Consider the following 20092-nt stretch of genomic DNA (forward strand, 5'->3'; position numbering starts at 1 on the left):
GAGATACACAAAGGAAATCCAGTCCTGAGGGCAGGACACGGGTCTGGTCCTCCTGTGGCGTGGCTCTTGGACACCAGGGGATCTGTAAGTGTGAAAGATACGCACAATTATATGACGTAAATACAGACTGAGAGACTGTGGAGGCCAGGCAGCTTGTTTTCAGCTCTGAATTTCCAAGACTTGCTACACAATTTTGGCAGGTAGCAGGGTGCAAGAATGTTTGTTTGTTCATCAAGTGAAGTGTTACCGTCAATGTGTTGTGTTGTGTTATATTGTATCGCATCATATTGTATCATCCTGGGCTGTTTTATTTTACATTAAGGTAAGGTTGTCCTCAGAACCATAAGGATAAAGACACACCGGGTGTGCAGGGCTGGTTCAGGCACCTGGAAAAGAGGCAAGGCAGGGAAAGGCAGCCGCTCTCTCAGACTGAACACTGGAAGCGTGGGGGCCCTGTGATGAGGCGCAGAGTGGGAATTTATCTCCTGCGGCTTAATCGTAGAACTAACCAGAAACCTAGGCGGGAGGTTATGGGACACACATCTTAAGGCAGTGACCTTGAGGTGGAGATAGGTCGATAGCTCGTCTCAGCCAGATCTGCCCCCAGATGCCTACCTTATTATTCTTCTCTGTAATATTCCAGACTGCAGCATGAATTTGACTGTGCAACTTGTGTGTACAAAACTGGAAATTCATTCCTTACCATTTGAGTGATGGATGTCAGTACTGTGCAGAGGAAAGCAGGTGGACACCTACACTGGGTGATATGGCAGTACCAAATGACCTGGCCCAACTTTGTCCCCTACTCCTATGGTTTCCCAAACTGTGAGCTGGGGCACACCAGGGACCCCATAGATCTGAGAGGGCAGCTCAGGATATTTTTAAATTTTGAGGAAAACACAGCAACGCTGGACATTTGGTCAGATGCCATGTGAGCTATACCTCAAGGTAGTTCATAGTCTCAACGTTCGCTTGTGGCTAAATCTCTCTTGATGACATCATATCTTCATGCAACTGGGTTTTCAGCAGTTGCTGTGTCAAATCAGTTCCTGTGGGAAAGGCCGTGTGGAGCAGGGAATGAGGTGTTGGACCCACCCTGGCCCCAAAGTTGGAGAAGCTGTGCAGTGCGGTGCGGCACTCACAAGCTGTTAATTAGCAATTGCGGTGGGTCAGGGAGGGAAGTGAAAGCATTATTTTCTTCATTCAACTTATGTAATTTTAAAAAATGACTGCTAAGTTATTGGACTTTACTTAACAAATGGAACTGCTAGATATTTCTTTTGGCCTGGGGCACTGTAAAAAAATTACTGGGACACTCATGTTATGGTAAAAATGTATACAATTCCAATTGACATTAAATTTGTAGCTTATAGATTGGTTTAAAACTATGTACTTTTACTTATATTTTGTCACTACAATGACATCATTTAATGTGAGCTGTGACTTTAAATGCAATCTTATTTTTCTGCAAATAGTTACTACAGGTGATATATTTATTTTGGATAATAAAGTATTGGTTTAATTATTTTAGGAATTTTGTATAATTTTTCTTAGTAAGTGGATAATTTAGCTTGTTATCCAAATTTCACACTTTTTTAAAACTGAGAATACATTTCTAGTAGTATTCTCAGTTTGAAAGACTAAAATAAATGATTTATTTATTTTTTTAATGCAAAAAAAGGTTTTACCTTAATATCTGACTCAAATTAACATAACTGAATTTAAATCTATGCAACTCAGCATTAGAGATGGTAAAATTTTAACGTGTAAACTCATATGCCAAGGAATTGCTAAATTATGCTCGTTAGCTTTTTGTCCATTTTGGTTGTAAATGCCCCAAGCACCAGGATTTCTACCAGCTTTCTAAAAAGATACTCAGTCTACTGGTTGAGCCTGAGCAAGACTGCTTTCAGAGTCACCCAGGATTTCCCTTCGCCACTTCATCTCATTAGCTCTCGTGTAAACAGTTCTGTTCCAGCACATTCTTTCCTTCTTCCTGAGCACAGGATTTTCTTCTCTCTATGTAAACCTTGTGACAAAATGTCCATAGTTCTGGATGTTGTGGGCAGTGTACAAGGAGCATGTAGGTACCAATTATAATAGCAGCCGTGGTATTAATAGCGTGTGATAATGACAGAAGGGGCCAGTCGCTCAGTGTGTGACGGTGGCGGGTGGAAAGACAGAGGAGTCAGGGTGAGTCATCGCTGTTAGCCCGAAACCAAGATGTTTGATGAACATTTTTGTTTTTTCAAATAATTATTTTATCTTATAGGCTGATCAAATATATACAAATAGCAGAAAAATGCTCCCTTTGAAGGAGATAGCTCTCAGTTATGCATGTTAAACTTTCTTCAAAAGCTTTTATTATTTTAAAATTTAGTTTACTTCGTCCTTTTTTGTTTTGTTGAGTAAGTTGAGGAAGACCCAGGACAGTCCAGGACGGCAGCGTGAGGAGAGCGGAAGCAGGAACGTGGAGGCGGCTGGTGACTGGCAGTTGTTGGACCCTCGTTTCAGCAAACAGTGAAAGGCATCAGGCTGCATTGCCTGCTTGACCAGCCCAGGGGACTATACGAGAGGGTCCCCTGTAAAATGCTCACTGTAAAAATACTTACAGACAGTCTCTTGCCCATTGAATCCACGACTCTGATATAAACATACTGTGTTTGAACGAGATGTGATTGCAATAGTTCAGCTGGATGTACTCATCACAATGACTAGAACATAGGAGAAAGTAGAGAACATAATTCAGGCCAAGAAATACATGGAACATTTTGAAATGATCAGGAGTAAGGGGTTACCCAGAAGCTAGAGGTGGATCCATAGCAGAGGGAGTCAGAGACGGGTCACATTAGAAAGACTGAAATATTAGAAATGCAAGAAGAGTTTGGCCCGGAGGCCACCGTGCATCAGAGAGGAGCTGCATATGATGTGTTGCTGCAAAGAGGAGGGCCTGGACTGAGGACGGGGAACAAATGTGGCGAATTGCACACATCCTCCACTTATGCTTGTGTAAGACTCTGTGGGGAAAGGAAGCTGTGAACCCGCCTGTCTATACTAAACAGTGCCCTACTGTATAGCTTCCTGGGGCTGCCACAACAAAGTGCCACAGACACAGATGGGGGGGGGGGCTTCAAACAGAAATTTATTGCCTCGCAGTCTGGAGGGAAGAAGTCCAAGATCAAGGTGTGGCAGGGCTGGTTCCTTCTGAGGCTGTGAGGGAGGATTTGCTCCACGCTCTCCCCAGCTTCTGTGGTTTGCTGGTGATCCTTGGGGCTCCTTGTCTTGTAGAAGCATCACCCCATCTCTGCCTTCATCTTCACATGGCGCTCTCCCTGTGTGTCCTTGTGACCATATGGACACCAGGCGTGCTGGATGAGGGCCCACCCTAATGCCCTCATCTTAACTTGGTCATCTGCAAAGACTTTCTTCCCAAATAAGGTCGCACAAGGAGGTCAGGACTTAAACATGATCTTGGGGAATATCGTTCAAGCTGTAACTTGCACTGATTTGACTTTGACGCTAATAAATTTTCTTGCACATTCTGAGGGTCCTGGTTCTACTAGAAGATTAAATAGTTTAGTCTTTTTTGGGCTTTCAAATATTCTATGTGCAATTAGCCCCTAAATCTATTATAAACAAGACCTTTTGATACAACCAGTCAAACTGGCTTGGCGTCTCCCTCAAATGAACCATCTTCGTCACAGCACAATGGAAGCTGCAGCACAGAAGAGGGGACCTACTGTGGCCACATTAAGGCAGCACACCGTGGACACACCCACGCTGAAATTACCCCATACGTGTTGCTTCAATCACAGGAGAAAGGAAACTGCACAACTCCTGGCTGCCAGACTCGGCCTTATGTTTCTTATTTATTTTTAATTCAATTTATCCTGCTATGTTAAATGCATCTTTGCAGACCACAAATCTCTTTGGGAAGAATGCAACGTATAAAGAGATTAATCACTGTTATAGTTCACATATATAATCTCATTCACTCCTCACAATACCTCCAAATTTTAAGTCTAATTATTTCCTCCTTTTTATAGACGAAGAAACTGAGGTTAAGTAATCGACCAAAGGACAAAGGATGTATCATTAATGAGCAGAAAACTCTGGATTAAAACTCTGGATTAAAATCTGGATTAAACTCTGGATTCTAATATTTATAATTAATGTAATACATACGAATATTTAAAAATTGGCTTTACTTTTAGAATGGTTTTAGGTTCACAGCACTATTGAGTGGAAAGTACAGAGATTTCCCACATACCCCCTGTCCCCACACATGCACAGCCTTCCCACTAGCAACATCCCCACCAGAGTGGGACACTTGTCACATTCGATGAACCCACACTGGCACGCCATCATCCCCCAGAGTCCATAGTGCGTGTTGGGGCTCACTCTTGTGTTGGACATTCTGTGGGTTTGGATGAATACGTAACATCGTGTAACCCCTGGAAACCACTGCTCTGTTTACTGTCTCCATACCTTCGCTGAGTATTTGTTTAAGGCGAGCAGTATTACAAGACTTATAAGGAAAATAGTCACCCTGTCTCACCCATCCTCATCTCTCAGTCCCGTTCCCCATCAGCAACTTGTCTTAAGTCCTTTGTCTCTTTTTCCCACCATTTATCTCCACTTGCTGAATTCTATGTTTGTGTTGCTTATTCTCGATTTATTAATTTTAGACATTTGGACCTTATTCATTAGAGACGATACAGCTTTCACGTTCCTGTACGTTCTTCTCCAGCCCCCTTTTTCCCAAAGTAGGGATCTCACTGGTTTTGTTAAATCAGTACCCAGCGTCCACCTTGGTCTGAACATGTAAGGACTGTTGGTGGCTGAGCCCAGTGGTAAACTATGATTCTATTTCCCGTCTTAGGAAACTTTCTTTCCTTTGTTATCGGTCTCACTTTGTGAGAGTTGTCCATTTTCTTGGTTTTCACTGTTCCTATCACATCTCCTTTCCATGCTCTACCTCAGTATTGTGAACACCTTTGATAGTATTTTCTGCAAGATTAAAACCATGAGGAATTTATGAGTCCAGTCCTGGAGCCATTCCTTCCAGAACCCTCTGTCCACCTGCTCCAGACTGGACGGGCTGCTCTGGAGATTTGCCACATAGTTGTCACTGTCACTCTTCACTTTCCCTTTCGTCCATGTGAACCTCCCATTTCCTGGGTCCCGTGTGGTCCCTGTTGCCTGGCTGACTCCCTTGCTTTGGAAAGTTATATCGTCTAGTGGGCTCTGTGACACCAGCATGGTGTTTACCTAGGCGCAGGATTCTAGGTAAAAAGTAATCTTCCTTTGAGATTTTGCCTTCTGACTACCTATGCTGCTTTCCAGTAGTCCACCTTACTTTTTTTCCAGTTTACTGAGGAATACTTGATATGCAATAATCTATACATATATAGTGTATAATTTGATTCTTTTGACAAACGTATATGCCCATGAAACCATCACCACAATCAAGATAGTGAATATTTCCGTCACTCCCAAAAGTCTCCTTATCTTCATTGCAAACCCTTCCTCCTGCCTCTTCTGCACACAGGTAACCACTGATCTGCCTTTTGTCACTATTGATTTGTTTGCATTTTCTAGAATTTTGTATAAATGGAACTGTACAGTGTGTGCTCTTTTTATCTGGCCTCTTTCCCTCAGCATGATTATTTTGAGGTTCATGCATATTACGGCATGTATCAACAGGTCATTCCTTTTATTGCCGAGTACCATTCAGCTGTATGGATGTGCTACAATTTATTTATACACCTCTTGATGGACTTTTGTTTCTAGTTTTGGGTTGTCATGAATATCTGTACAAGTTTTTGTAGGACATATGCATTCATTTCTCCTGGGCAAATACCTAGAAGTGGAATGGCTGTGTCGTATGCTAAGTATATGTTTAAAATTTTAAGAAATTGCAAAACTGGTTTTCAAAGTGTGTGTGCTCTCTTAATTCCTGCCAGCAGTGTATGAGAATTCCAGTTACTCCACATCACACCAACACTTGCTTTTTAATTTTAGCCACACTGCTGGTGTGTAGTATCCCATTGCAGTTTTCATTTGCTTCTCCCAATGACGAATAATGTTGGCATTGTTTCATGTGCTTATTAGCTATCCATCTATATATCTTCTTTGGAGAAATCTCTGTTCAAACATTTTCCTCATTTTTAGTTTTTTTTTTTTTTCTGTAGTATTGAGTTCTTGTAATCTTGATAAAGTCCTTATAAGTTCTGGTAGCTTTTTGTTTTCTTTCTTTCTTTCTTTGTTTTTTTTTTTTTTTTATTGCAGCTTCTGTAAGATTTTTGACAAAGACAACTCTACCATCAGCAAATAAAGACATTTTTATTTCTTCCTTTCTAATCTAGATGTCCTTTTTTTCCTCCCTTATTGCACTGGCTAGAGCCTCCAGTACAATGATGAAGACAGGTAATGAGAGCAACGTTCTTGTCTCATTCTTGACCTTAGAGGAAAATCTTTCCACTTTCTGCTATGATGTATGGTGTTAGCTGTAGTTAGTCCAATCTGCTGGATTCCCAATCCTTTATATTTGACCTGTTTTTATTTTGTTTGCTTGTTTTTAAATCTTTCTGTGTAAGATATTTTTGGTTTTTTATTCCCTCTCTTTATTTATGAATTTTGAAATTGTATGAAGATGTGCGTTATGTGACTTTTTTCATTTATTATACTAGGAATTTGATGTACTTTTTCAATCTTGAAAGTCATATCCTTCAATTTTGCTAAATTTCATGAATCATTTCTTTGAAGTGTCCTTCTCTCTATTTTACTCTGTTCTCTGTTGCTGGAATTCCCATGAGTTAGAGGCCACGTCTTCTACATCAGCCTCTGATTTTCATAATTTTTCTCTCCTATTCTCTCCCCAACTTCTCTTTTTGTTCTGACTTCTTGGAGAGTTTCTCATATTTATCTTTTTTTTTTATTTTTTTTAAATTTTTTTAAAGATTTTATTTTTTTCCTTTTTCTCCCCAAAGCCCTCCAGTACATAGTTGTATATTCTTCGTTGTGGGTCCTTCTAGTTGTGGCATGCGGGACGCCGCCTCAGCGTGGTTCGATGAGCAGTGCCATGTCCGCGCCCAGGATTCGAACCAACAAAACACTGGGCCGCCTGCAGCGGAGCGCGCGAACCCAACCACTCGGCCACAGGGCCAGCCCCTCTCATATTTATCTTTTACTTATTCTCTTGATTGTTTTTTCAGCAATCATATTTTTATAGCCCAGGATTTATTTTGTTCTCTGAGTTTTCATACATACATTATATATATATTCATATATGTATTGATTTTGCTCATTTGTTTTGTTTTAAATGCCATGCTGATTTTGTTTCATGGATTTTCATTCTAAATTTAAAACAAAAAACTACCTTCTGCTTACCCTGAATTGCTTCTGTTCTCTCAGAATTCCCTTTGCCTGTCAGTTTTGGACGCAGTCTTCCTTGCTGGAGGTTTTCCACAAGTGTCTGGTCATCTTTTTTATCTGTTAATATTCAAAAATGAGGCATCAACCAGCTGGTTGGCAGCTTTGGGAGTGGGCTGTAAGCTATCTGGCAGGCTTTATTATAGCCTGAAACTTGAATGTTTCATTGCTAGAACATCCAAATGTCAGTTATCCGTACCTTCCCCCCTCTGGAATCCTTTTGTTTCTCTAGAGTAGAATTTTTCAGTTGCCGACAAGTCTTCTTGGAAGGGAGCAGGGGAAAGGGCGGGGGACTCGCAGTTTAGTATGTAAACTTTCACCTAATCGTTCTCTTTTCAGGACAGCTCTTCTCCTCTGCTCTCTGCTGTACCCGCTGTCCCACAGTCTGGTGCCTCTTGGGTTCGGGTTTTCTGCGAATGAATCTGTATCATGGGGGGTGAGGGGGGTAGAAGCTGCTGTGCTCCATGGGGAGCGGGCTTCTGGGCCCAACAGCTTTCCACATGGACTTAAAACAATCTGTTTTTAGCCCTTCACCAGCCTTTAGAGGAACCTGGAATTTCTAGGTTTGAGCCTTTGGGAGGTTCTGTAGTAAGATTTAGCTTATTTCTTACCACATCCCTCGCTTCAGGCTCCGGGTTTTGTCATTCTTAAGTCTGCTCATGCTTCCTTCTTATTTACCTTCTCCAGAAAATTTGCTGTTGTTCATAGGTTACCGCTGTCTCCTCCCCCTTTTTCTTACCTAATTCTCGTATTAACAGAGTTAAGGAAATCGCCAAATTTCGTGAGAAGTGTCCCGTGCTCTTGCCGTTATACCAAATGGCTTCCAATCAGCAACAGCGCTTCCGTGTTAGAAGTCTCGAGAGTATCTCAGGCGGTTTTCCTTCGTTGGCTCATAATCCATTTGAAGGTTTTACATTGCTTGTCATATTGGAGTTTTCTCTTTTTTTAGGTCTTTGGCATGTTGTTTTGCCTCACAAAGTTCTCTTTTTGCAGTGTCTCCCCACATCGGCTCCTTATAGGAAATAAAGCTAGCTCTAGTTCCTCAAATATGTCTTGTTCCAACATCGAGTGACACTATTTCACAGAATACTGAGCTCTGAGCACAGTCCCATGGGCACGTCTAAGGAGACTTAAGAGGTAAGAGTGGAATTCTGCAAAGTCAAAATATAGTAGATGAAATCCATTTTTCCCGAACTTTTTAGGAGATACTTAACTATGATGTACTTTGGCAGGATGGACATGTAGGCCTAGAAAAGGTTTCGGATCGACTGATTTCCTGCTTTTTTTCATCCCTACCCCTGGATTCACAGTTTCAGATGTCTGTGAAGGCTTGTTGAAAAGTTCCTGGTCAGTGAGACTTTTGCTTCAAAAGATAAAATGTCCCAATGCCCGTTGTGATTGTTCGTAATTTGCTACTACGGTTTCGAGTCACCTATGACCCCCCACCCCCCACTTTCCTTTTCAGTTTGGAAAGACTTTCTCTACTTGACAGAGGGGAGGGAAAAGGAACGTGACTCCCGCAGAAATGAAGGAAGCCTCCACACAGCTGAGCAGACAGAGAAGTGAGAACTGCAAATAAATCCGAATCTTGAAAGGGAAGTATTTCTGCAAAGAGCACTTCTTCATGTTCTTAGAGAAGTGGAACTACAATGACAACCACAACTGCCACCAAAGACAGCAATAACAAGGTCCACCACCAGATGAGACTAAGGTGACAAGGGAGACCGTGCCCCCCCAAGATGTCATTCTCCAGAGAGTGATAGGATCTGAGAGCTGTTATGTAAAAGATAGTTAAGGTAATTATTCCACTTATTCCACAAACATGGACTCTGATCTAGTGGTTGGAGATTTCCAAAGAGTTGCCATGGAAAAACTGTTTCACAAAATTATTAAGTGATTCATGGGCCCTATTCAGAAATGTTGAGAAATAGAAAATGGGTTTTATAAAGGTATTAATTCATTAATCTCTTTTCTATCACAGAGGAAGTGGCTGTGGCTAGAACAAAAGTGCCCCCAAATCCAGTCTAATGGAACTATTGCGGCAAAAAAAAAAAAAAAAAAAGATACACATCCTTTGAACGTAAAAAGAGAATCCGTTCAGGGACCTACAAACGAAACAAACACTCAAAAACACATTTTGTGGTAGACTATTTCATAAGGTTCAGAATCAGATGAAGAATTGATAAGGAAAAGATTTTGTATTCTCAAAAATACACATATACAGCCACACTTAAATATAACTGTCTCCTCCTCCTCGCTAGTAAATGACATATATAAAAAAGACAGAATGGAATTATGGGTGATATTGGGACTATGTGGATAATCCCCATGTAAGTGGAACACGTATATGATAGAGCAAATACAGGGCACAGATACACCACTTCCCGATGTATCTTCAACCAATACATCAAAAATACAAAACTCTATAACACAAAAACTCTTTGGTTTGGCTTTTAAAACAAAATGAATTTATTTAAGCAAACAAACAAAAATTCTTGTTAAGTATAAGATCATAAGATCTTTCTAAAATCATATTCTATAGACATAATCTCCTGCAATGAGATCTTTAGTTTGAAGTACAGGAAACATAGCACTTTGGTGAGAAATTGGCCAGCAGAAAGCATTAGCTGTCTCGGGATTAAGAGTTAGTTTGCTAATTCAGTGCTGAGGAAGTGGACCAAACAAGGTTTCTGAGATCAAATACTGCTCTTTGGATTCCTTCTTGAATATAGCCAAGCCTGATTTCATAAAATAAACTCTGTTAGCCAAATCTGTATGCATTCTATTTCATCATGTGAGAGAATTTTCAATCGCCTCCAAGGGAGAACACATGTTTCGGTGAGTCTGTGAGTAAAATTCTTATTATAATTTACTTACAAGTTAAAAAGGACTAGTGATACAGAACTCTCTACTGAAAGTGTACTTGTGGGGGCTCGCCCTGTGGAGTAGTGGTTGAGTTCGCATGCTCTCCTTCGGCAGCCTGGGGTGCGTGGGTTCGTGTCCCAGGCACAGACCTCCACACCACTCATCTGGCCATGCTGTGGTGGCGTCCCACATATGAAATAGAGGAGGATTGGCACAGATGTTAGCTTGGGGCCAATCTTCCTCACCAAAAAAGGAAGTGTACTTGTGCATGCATTCTGCCAATATAAAAGGGGAAAGTACTTAGCAGAGATCAAGTATGTTGGTTCTCACGTCATTAACTTATTAGTGTATGTGGAGCAAGTGTTTTCAGACATGACGTCCATAAGACACCTATCATCTAGATTTGCTCGTTCCACAAATAAATAGCACCTAGTGTATATAAGGTACTTACATACAAAAATGTGCTATTTTGAATCATCTGGAAAATGTAATTTGCTTTTAATAGAATAAAGTGAAAATAGGAGAGAATTTTTTTCTACATTTAGGAAGAGAATAGCTAATGAATACCAATGCAGGTTGCAAAAGGAAAAATTAAATAACCATCCACATCAGGCATGTAAAATCATACTGATTGAGGTGTTAATATTTGGTTTGGATATTTGTGTGCTTTTCTAGCATTTCTTAAGGGGTAATCATGTACCAGAATTACCTGGGATGCTTCCTAAAAATATGGATTCCTGAATCCCATCCAGGAATAGACACTTGGATTAGATACGCCTTAATCTGAGGGTGGATGTGTCTCAGAAAGCTTCATTTATAACAAACTCTCTGAATAACTGCTGTTCCCATGAAAGTTTGAGAATCACTGTGTTCACACAAGGCCTTGACTTCTTTGTTAACATATTGACTAATAAAATGAGAAGAAATTTCCACTTGAATTTCCCCAGGGCATAAACAACTCTTTATGGAGTCATTGAGTTATTCTAACTTTTGGAAGTTGAATTAATTCTTTTAACATACAAAAAATTGGATTTTAACAAAATTGACCTTAAGGCCATAAATATCCTCCTTAAGACCTTAGAGCTAGACTATGATCACTTGAGAGTTGACTGCTATGACTGGAGAAGTGAGTTCTTAATTAAAATAAATCTAAATATCTCCATGTGGCTAGTGGCTGCCATATTGAACGGTGCATATGTTGATCATTTCCATCATCATAGAAAGTTCTATTAAACAGTGCTGTCTTAGAGAGTAAATAGAGTGTCCAGTGGTACCCAATTGATTTTGAGTGTAACTAGATATGTGCATGAAGTTCTTTGGCTTCCTCGCAGGAAAGCTGCTAGAGTGAAACATTATAATGTATTATATTGTATTTTATTCATGGATACAATATATTTTGTGTACTGCATTATATTTATGGAAAAGACAGCAATTCTGATTGGAAAGTTTATAAATGAATGGAAACATTTCATTTTAGATTATATTTTTCACCTCTAGAATTTCCATCTGTTCTTTTTCATTCATATTTACTTTTCTATTGATATTCCCAATCTGGTCCCACAATGGGTTCATATTTTCATTTAAACCTTTCAACCTATTTGTAATGATTGCATTAAAATCCACATTTCTGTCATTTCACATCTGTTTCTTTCCATTGGTTTTCCTCCTACTCACATTTTTCTCAGATTTTATTGCTTGTGTACATGTCTGATAATTTTGTATTGTACACTGGGCATAGTGGATGTTACAGTATCAAATGTCCGCTTTTTCTTTGTCTTGATGTAAAGAGTGTTAAGTTTAGTTCCTAGACAGTTTGGTCTGTTGACCCTTGTTTTTAAGTTTGTTAGGACACGTCTGGAGTAGTCTTTACTCCTGGGCTAGAGTTGCCCTCTTCTTAAGTCGTGGCCCTTCTGGGATATCAGTTGAGCACTTGGTGCCTTCAATGAGGTCTCCCTACTGGTCAATGGGTACTTCTCTGTTTCCCAGCCCCGTGTAAGTTCTGGAATTTCTTCTCAGCTCGCTTCTCCTTGGTAGCTGATCTCTGCCTGCTGTGTCAGAGTCTTGCCTTTAGCGTGCAGAGCCAACTACTTAGTCAGGGACTCAAGGGGACATCTATGCAGATTTCTGAAATCTTCTCTGTGCATTCCTTATATCCCGCCCTCCAGCTCTCTCTTTGGTCCTACTCTTCAACTTCTGTCTCCTCAGTTCAGCAGGACTGCCTTGTTCTGTGTGGGCTCCCCTTCCTTGCATCACAGTTTGGGGAGCACCTCCAGGTGGAAAGCTGGTCATCATGCGGCTCACCTATTTGTTCCCATCTGTCAGGGATCACAGTCTTGCACTGCTTATTGTCCAACCTCTGAAAACAGTTGTTTTATGTATTTTGTCCAGTTTTATGGTTTCTTAACACTAGAAGATCTAGTTTGATACTAGTTTTTCCATCATGGCCAGAAGAGGAAGTGCAAACGGAATTAACTGTCAAATACAGCTAGAAGAGAGCTGCTAGAATTTTTTTTTAAAATTTAAGGAATGGACTTTCCACTAATCAATTTGCAAAGAGGACAAAGTCCAGATAAGTTAGATTTACTTGGATAGAGAGGATTTTTCAGGGTTTAACAGACCAGTAATTTGTCACATGGTTTCATCAAGTTCTGGTTGGGACATGTACCCATTTATAAAATGAAATCAAAGAAGGCCATAGTTCTTACATGAATATGCCCCACTGGACATTGTGGCTCTTCTGAATCCAGTGCACCTGCTTGTTTAACCTTAAACTGTATCTTTAGTTCCCTAACTGTGTGCCCAGGTGATTGGGGACATCACAGCACACTCACAGAGGTGCCAAGGGATGTTTACAACTTTCAAGAGAGACGCAGTGATACTTCTCATCTAGTGGGTGATGCACAAACTACCAACCTGATGTGATTCACAGTTTAACACGAGGTTGTGCCACATTCCTTACAGCATCATTATCTTTGTGAAGCTGGGTTTTGGGCAGTTGCTGTGATGAAAAGAGTATCACTCAAAAATCTATGTAGAACATGAAATGCAGGTGGTCGTGGCCAAATCTGATTCCAATGGCAGGCACACATGCCATTAATAGAAAATTATGGTTATTTAAGAATGTAATTAAAATATCAATTTTTCCTTCAATTTACATGTATTATTTTTTTTCAAGTGGCTAAAGAGTTGTTACTACATAAAAAGGCTTTAAGTTCAACCTACCTACTTAATAAACAAAACTATTAGCTCTTTCTTTTGGATTAGGATATTGTGGAAAATAAAACTAAGACACTGAGAACGTTTGAGAACTTCTGGACCAGAGAGTTTATCTGTCTGAGCATCACTATTCCCATCTGAAAATGCAGGAGCTGCACCAGATTGTCTTGAAGGTATCTTTGTATTCTAACATTTGAGGAATCTGTGGTTCTGTATCACTATTAGTGGTTCCTAAGTGGTATAATAAAATGTGGTATGTTAATTGGGTCACTTTTCCATCAGGGAGAGTAGAGAAGAAATGCCAGGATTGTCAACTTGTCTCTGAAGCAAGGGTTCCTATGGCTCCATAAGGAAAAGAGGAAACCAAAGATGGATCCATGAATGCCTTGAGCACATAAGAACCACGGGTTTAAAATCAGACATAGGATGGCCTCGCCTAGAATAGAAACACTGTACTCACTCCAAAACTCTGCTGTGCCTTTAGACCAGCTGCTGTTGACCTGGAATCCATCAAGATAACCTGGGATGGAAGGACTCCAAGCAGAGAATTCAGAATGTCCATTGAACTTGGGCAGAAAAATATTCACCTTTATTTTTATTAACCTTTAGCTACAATTTAGCTTTTTCTTGAGTTATGAATGTGGTCAATAAACCACAGGAGTATTAGCATTACCTGTGACTTTGTCACCAATTGAAATAATTGGTATTTTCATGTCAGAGTACAGTTGTTGCAAATATTTCAAAATATCATTTGTGCTCACAACTACTTTAAAATTGCCGTAGTTTTTAGATCTGCCACAGATCTTGTTACTCAGTGCATTATGGAGGAAAATTATTACTATATCACAAAATATCGTAAAAACATGTTTTGATATTTACATTTCAATACAAGTTGTTTCCTTAGTGATCTTAAATGTTAGTTTTAACTTTTTCTTGTGGAAAATTTGGAACATACATAATGGTAGACTGAAAGATGTATAGAACCACATATATCTATCAGCCAGCTATAGCCCCAAATCCTTTTCAATACTGTGTTAGCTTGTAGTAAGCCCTAGATATTACATAATTTCATCTGCAAATATTTCAGTATGTACCTCTGAAATATAAAAAGTTATTTTTCTTGAATTATAATCATAACACCATCCTCATAGTTTAAAAAACCAACAATTCCTGAAATGTCATTGAATATCTCATTGCTTTCAATTGGTCGATACGTTTTTTTTGAAGTCTCTTAATTTACAGATTCTACCTTCGTCTCTCTTCTCTCTCTCACCTTGCAATTTATTTCTTGAAATTAAAAAAAAAAAAAAAAGGATTAGGTATCCTGTGGAGCCTCCCCAGCCTGGCTGTGGGTTGCATACCCATGGTGTGGTTTGTCGGGTTCCTCTCTCCACTGTGCTTCCTGCAGTCTGAGAGTTGGAGCTCGAGGCTGGATGCCATTAGGGTGTGGAGGCAGAAGAGAGGGCGACATTACTCCTGGTTGTCTTGGTTAGCAGCCATTGATTTTCAGTGTTTAGATCCATTTGTTAATTAGGGGTTTCAGCATGTTTTATTTTAATTCTATCATTCCTAACAATTTATTATCTGTAATACTTCTACAAGGAAAAAACATGCCTCATCCACTCTTTGGTTACCAGTGATAGAGTTAATATAGGAAGTCAGAATATACATGCTTGATTCTTTCCCTTTGTTTGCCAATTTTCCAAATAATGAGTTGGTTCCTTTCATGCATTTTATTTTACTCATTTAGAAACATTATCCTGAGAAATTCACCAGACTGTTAAGTGGGTTGATGTCACAAGACCGTTAAGAACTCCTAATTTAGACCCTCCCAGGACATGTGGAGGTTAGTTGGAGCTCTTCTCCAGAGTTATGTCAACCGTGGTGATTGCTACTTTCCTCGTCCCCTCACAGCACTTATTCCTCATCTCACGCATTTCAGTGCTGGTGAAATTCCACCTTCTACTGTACTGTGACAGAGACATGTACATAAATCCTACAGTAGCAGGTGTGGTGAAGGGAGAGCATTCATTTGAAGTCAGACGGTCTAGTTCACACATTGACTATGTTGCTCACCAGCAGTATAAACCTAGGCAAATTCTTCACTTATTTGAGCTTCAGTTTCTTCATAAGGAAAATGGCAGAAATGGTATCTAAGTTGAAGAATTGTTTTGGGTAATAAGAGGGAAACCTTTAAAGATTGAGACATCATTGGCCCTCAACAAATATTTATTAAATTTAACTGTTAGTTTCCCCAAATCAGGGGACTTGTTAATTAGATCTTTGGTACTGGCCATAGCAGTAAAGACATGTTTCCCATACTGTGGGAGACCCCTGGGAAGTCTCCATACTCCATACGAAGTTTAGCATACTGTGAAGACCCCTCCTTCTTCCTCTTCCTCTTCCTCTTCCTCCTCTTCTTCTCTCCTTCCCTCTCTGTCTCTCTCACTCGCTCTGACTCACTCTGTCTCTCACTCTTTCTCTGTCTCTCTCTCTGACTCTCTTTTATTCTTTGTCTCTGTCTCTCTCTTCCTTTCTCCCTCACACTCTTCCATACTAATTTCTCTCCTACTGAAGGCACAGGTAACTCTGCCGGAGTCAGAGCTTCTGATTCTGAAATGCTCTGTATAGTGAGCTGTGTTCCACCCACAAAATGGCATCTCTCATCTCTTCCCTGGGTCTTCACTAGGCTGCCCCATTCAAGACCTTTCAACTCAGTTGGCGTCTCACCCACCCCGGGCTTGAAATGGCCATATCCTGTTCTAACCACTAATCCAATTAAAAATATCTGTGCTATGTTTCAGCCGATCCTTACAAGCTCATGCTGCATTTCGTTAGGTTAATCTGAAAAGTCAGCTGGGCCCTCAGAGCCACTCAGGATTCCTTGTGTGCACCTCCCTGGTCAGATTCTTCTTCCATTTCTGAGAGCTGCTACTTCAATCTTCCAGCCACTCCCCTTAAGCTGTCCAATCCATCGCATCCTTTCCTTCTCTTTCAGATGACTTGGCTGCTTCTTCTGAAGCAGAGGCGCCTATCAGGATGGTTCCTGTGCTCAGACCCTATGTTCACCCCATCAGTGTCTCATCGATGTCTCATCAATGTCTCATCAATATCTCACCCATGTTTCTCATCCATGTCTCTTACCCATGTCTTCTCAATCTTTCTCGTTGATATCGCATCAATGTTTCATCAATGTCTCTCATCCATGTCTCTCATCGGTGTCCCATTGATGTCTCTCTTCCCCTCTCGGAGGACTCACTGAGGGTGGCATGGTGGACAATTAGGAGCATTTCCAAGTCCCGCAGATGTCAGTTGAGATGTTAACTTTCCTATGTATTAGCTGCGTCCCCTGAGCCTCAGTTTCCTTATTTGTAAATGGGCATTAAAAACATCTCCCTCATCTTTGTTATGAAGAAAAATAACAGATTTTAAGTGTCTAGTGCATGGGGTGAATTGGTGAATGTTGAACAGTTAACACACACTAGCCCCTCTTTCTCCTCGCTAGCTCTCTCCCAGTCTCCATTTTGTTCTTAGGTCTGTTTCCTCCTGGCTCCACAATTATTCTCAATAACGCAGCACAGCAGTGGTTAAAGCCCAGCTTTGAAGTCACACTAGCCTGGGTCCAAATCCCAAAGTTGACGTTTCTGTGTGATTTTCAATTATGAAGAGAGGGTAGGATTATTATGGAGATTAAACAAGATAACAAAGGTAAAAATAAAAAATAGCATAGTGCGTGGTACCTGCAGTGTTTTTAATAAATGTTTGTGGTCATGACTGTTGCTTTTCACGCTCCTGAATCTCCAATACTCCTTGGCCATTGATCCTCCTCTCTCCACCACTTCCAGTTCCTAAAGAGCTGAAGTCTCCTTTACAGAAGCACACGGACGCCCCTCCCCTGCAGCCGCTGCACTTTCTCTCCCACCTTCAGAGCCAAGCCCAGACTTCTGGTTGAGTGCAGAGTCTGTAGTCTTGATCTCTGTCTGCTCTCCTGTCCCCTTCTCACCTTCTCACCAGTGCATCTCTGCCCCACCATCCCACCTCAGGCCCTCTTGTCCCGGCTTACAATGACTTCCTAATGTTCCATTTGGGGGACGTTCACTGACTGGTTTTCTACATCCTTCTAGGTGGCCGATTACTCTTCCTTCCTGAATTCTTTCCTCTCTCAGATCTCCTGACATGAGCCTCTTGCTCCTCCCTCTCTGCCCACTGCTTTTTCCCCGTCTCCCTGTGGGAGACCATATTTCCCAGATGACACCTTCATCCCTCTTCCCTTTTCCTCTCATATTTTCCCCTCGGCAATCTCATCAACTCTGTGGTTTCAACTACCGTTTCTGACTCCCAAATCATATACCTCCAACCAGGCTATCTTTAATACATCCCAAACAATCGAACGGTCCTCAGTGCTTCTCGTTGCCAAAGGATGAGGTTCAAACTCTTTAGTGTGGGTGGCATTCAAGGCTACTCATGATGTGACTCCTGTCCTTGCTTCCAGTCTCATTTCTGCTACTCCTTCAAATGCACTCTACTCCCTACTAATACCAAAAAAACCCTTGCTGTGTTAAATCCCAATACCTTTCCTTATAACTCCACACATTGGCTAATAACAAATCCTCTGCCTCCTCCACCCTAGTCCACATAGAAAATTCTTACTCAGTCTTTAAGATGCAACCCATGCCCTCTCTTCTCAGCTAAGCAGCGCCTTCTGGAGGCATGGGGGGAGGAAGCGGTGGAAGTAAGATTCTATTCTGTTTCTCAGATGCCATGTCTCATTTCTGCATGGAAGCAGCTCTGGCCACGGTTCTGGAGTCTGTCGCTGGAGTGGATGTAGGAATACAGGCACACACCACAGCAATAATAACAGCAAACACGTATGTGCTCCTCACTACGGGCTGGGAGTGAGTCCATGAGCTGCAGCGTGACTCCCAAGCTCATGCCCTTAACCCCTGTCTACACCTCCTCAAGGACTGAGCTCTGGACATTTCGGGATCTTTCTCAGTCTTGGAGAGCATTTCTCTGACTCTTATTCTAGTTCCCACACAGAAAATTCCAGGCCCTATGACATAAGCCAAGATCTGAGCGCCTTTGTGATCCCATTCATGGTAAGCAAAAGTGAAACATGATCATTTTACAGAATTAGAGACTGGAAAGACCTTCTGATTTCAGAAGAACAATTTTTAAAAATGGATTTGTATGCATAACATCCATGCAGTTGGTGATAGCGGGGTCAGTGACTAATAAAAATGTCATTTCCTGTGATTTTTATAAATTACAGTAAATATGCCAGTAATCACCCACATTAGCTGCTGAAATGCAGGCAGCCATCTGGAGTAGAGGCCAGGGAACCTCACTGAAGCCTCAAGAGGTAGCCCCCACAGGCGCAAAGTGACACCTCGGAAAACAGTAGTTAATACATGCTAGAATTTGGAGAAGGGGAAAGTGTTAAAATAAATGTATGTCAAGCAGACAAATTTGGACTTCTCCACAAGGATCTGTCACGTCAAACAGGAAATAGCTATAAATTACCTGTAATAGTAAAATCTTGTCATTTATAACCTTGAAAGCAACGGGCTCATTTAACACATCAACTCATAGATCATGATCTAGGACCATCAGCCTGGGTATTTGCTTCACTTTTAATGTGCAGAAGGCAGAGCAAACCATGCAAGAGCCACACAAGACCCCACGGCATCCCATTAGCTCTTGGAGCCAGAGAGATGACTGCCCCCGGCCCGGGGTGATGAATATGTCAAGATATGAAAACCCTTTCTGCTCCTAAAAAGAAAATTAAGACGTGATTGGAAAATGTCATGCCTTGGGTAGTCTCATAATGAATAATTCCAAATAAATCCCACCATTATTCTGTTTATTTGTTTTACTCAGAAGCTATTTGAAGTCATTGGAGCTGAAAGTATGTTTCAACCTGCCAAGTGTATTTACTGTATCTTGTAATCATCTTGCTAACCAGTTCACAGGCAAATAATAATTGGACTTCCGTGTTTCTTTCAGATACCTCAATACACACTGCCCAGAGATGAGAAATCCAGCTCAGAGACATTTTAAAGGGGCTGAAATGCCTCCGCTCAAGGGGTCCAGGAGTGCGCTCAGGAAGACGCACGCACAAAGCCACCTTATGCATCATTTGAAGATTCAATGGGAGCTAGGTATTTATGAGAGAGAGACTTACTGATGCTTGCATGCACTGAATAAATATTTGATGTTAGTTGATACAGGGTGGGGGGAAGGTTCTGGAGAGAAGGAAGAGCAAAGAACATAGTCATACACCAAACTAACCACTCGCTTTATAGTGAGAAAAAGCCCTAAGAGTGGGAGCTGAGCATAAACCACACATTTACACACACGGTGGCACCACGAGCTCTAAGGAGGGACAAAAGTGACATTGACTCAGAGGTGCACTACATCCAGAGTCCTGTGTTCTTCTCCCTGGCGTCTCCATACCTCTGTGTTTTCTCCCTGACCCGGACTCAGTCAGGGTCTTCACTCGCTGGGAACAGGAAGTGCTGTGCTTCTGCAACTTGCTACCATCTGGGCAGCACCCGTGAGCATGTGGGGGCGTGTG

At 41.1% G+C, this 20092-nt stretch overlaps 1 long non-coding RNA gene across 4 annotated transcripts in view; it reads left to right on the forward strand.

Moving 5' to 3' along the window:
• Positions 1-20092, forward strand: part of LOC103540841 (uncharacterized) — a 636750-nt gene that overhangs the window by 606129 nt on the left and 10529 nt on the right. For all 4 annotated transcript variants that reach the window (XR_011528271.1, XR_011528272.1, XR_011528273.1 and 1 more), the window contains one exon: positions 19522-19676. This is a non-coding gene — a long non-coding RNA (uncharacterized lncRNA). The remainder of the gene's footprint in view (positions 1-19521; positions 19677-20092) is intronic.

Source organism: Equus przewalskii, chromosome 16 (assembly GCF_037783145.1).
Source record: "Equus przewalskii isolate Varuska chromosome 16, EquPr2, whole genome shotgun sequence".
Taxonomy (NCBI): domain Eukaryota; kingdom Metazoa; phylum Chordata; class Mammalia; order Perissodactyla; family Equidae; genus Equus; species Equus przewalskii.